We start from the raw sequence: 2053 nt of genomic DNA on the forward strand, positions 1-2053 counted from the left end.
GTGGTGAAAGAGCATACCCTATATTATGATTAGCACCAAGTTTCCTTCCCAATGTTGTTATACACTAGAAAACACAAAAAAATGGGAAAAAGTACACTTTTTTTACACATACTGGGAAAAAAGAATATTAACTGTCCAAAGGGAGGGATAGACTTTTTTTTTAATTACAATTCAAATTCATAATTCACTATGACATGCTTTCTTAAATACATTAAAGATCCTTGTATGTATTCTGCTCATGTTCTTACTTCTTTTCCTCAGGTACTCAATAAACTGAAAATAACTGTTGTGCTGTAGTCCTGTTCTTCCAGAAACCTCTCTTAATCACTCTTCTGTTTACAGGCTAATTACATGTGAACAAATAGCCTAGAACATCACATGCTGTAATAAACAGCAAGGTGCTGCCCCACGCCTCGGGTTTCGTTTTGTCCCTTTTCTCACAAATAGATACATGGTTCCCCTTTTCCATTTCTTTACATTATTTTCAAACCACCAAACTAACACAAATTAGTTTTTAAAGCCTTATCCCCTTCTGTTCTTAATAATTCAGTGGGAACATGATCAACACCTGGTGCTTTATTGTTCCTGGGTGTTCTGGTCGCCTCTTGGTTCTTCTACAAATGGCTCAGCTGGCTGGAAAATTGGTATCTGTTCGCCATTATCCATTTCGCCATTAGAGATCATTAAAATCCTCCCTTCACCTTTATGTCATTGCATTCTATGTAACCAAGATTTCCACTTTTGTCCTTTATCTGACTCATGCACAGTTCACATCCTTGTCTCAGACGCTGATATCCCAGTAAAATGGTCTGAAGTTATCTCATTACACTGCCACTTCAACTGCACAGAGACATTTTTGTGCCATACTATCTTTTTGCCGAGTCATCTGCATTACCAGAAAACTTACAGCAGTCCCAAAATTCTTGCCACGTATCAAAGTTCAATTGCTTTCTTATGCTCCCTGTCAAAAACGGTTTATTTTTTTCTTGGAATTCTATTGTTTTCTCCTGCTCTTTCCTTTACTTCAAATGTTTCACAGCTGGAATAAAATTGTTGCACAATGTTCAAGCATGTTACCACCTGCCTCCTTGGTGTTCAGGTCTGTATTTTGTTTCTCAAAGGCAAGTGTTACACTTAAAACTTTGCTCTTCATTAAAACAACTCAAGAACTACTCTCTTCATTAAAACAACTCAGTCATTATTTTTATAAAACAGTAAGATACGTCTGAAGCATCTACTTTTAGCAGACTCGTTCACTGATAGCTTTGAAGTATCAGATAATTACCGGTAACTTCTACATATTCATTGCAAAGGGTATAGATGTTAATTTTAGTAGATTTTTAACAATCTTTTCTAGGACATGGAATGGCAGGTGGAACTGTATATGCATTGCAATTACCTAAAAGCGGCTTATAAAGTTTACTCAGATGTTGTAGTTCACTTTGAAAGATACCGTGGAAACCCCATGTATTATTGTTCTCAATTTCATGACTCCAGATGAATAAAGACGCATCCAAGGAAGTTTCTAGACTCCTCCTTCAGTAAGCTTACAGGGTAGCAGGTATTTCTAAACGTGGACACAAGCTGTCCATCCCTTTCCCAGCATTCCCCTCACATTATTTCACAAATTTCATTCCTTTGTGTACAACGATGCCGGCGAGCTGCTCACATGGGAAAGCCCTGGCTGTTCTGTTCATCGGCATCCAGAATCTCTCATACAAAGGCCATAAACTGATTTCCACTGTAAATTGCAAAACCACCATGTGCTTCATTACAAAATTTTATTATAACATATTATGCAAAGGGTGTTTCCTTGTATTTCTTGAAGAGTGACAAAAGAAAGATCCTGAGGTAAAAAAATACTTAAAGTTTCAGCCCAGATTACACAATTTTAGCAAATGTAGTTTGTGGGGGGTTTTTTTGTTTTGTTTTTTTAAGTATTCCTCGGCCCCACAGCCTTTCCCCTTCCCGCCCTGGCTCCCAGGCCCACTTCCCCCTGGAGCCTCCCAGGCCGCAGCCTGAGGTGAATCCCACCTTCTCCTGCGCCTTCCCG

This window comes from Egretta garzetta, unplaced genomic scaffold, assembly GCF_000687185.1.
Source record: "Egretta garzetta isolate BGI_Z169 unplaced genomic scaffold, ASM68718v1 scaffold25, whole genome shotgun sequence".
In the NCBI taxonomy this organism is placed as follows: Eukaryota; Metazoa; Chordata; class Aves; order Pelecaniformes; family Ardeidae; genus Egretta; species Egretta garzetta.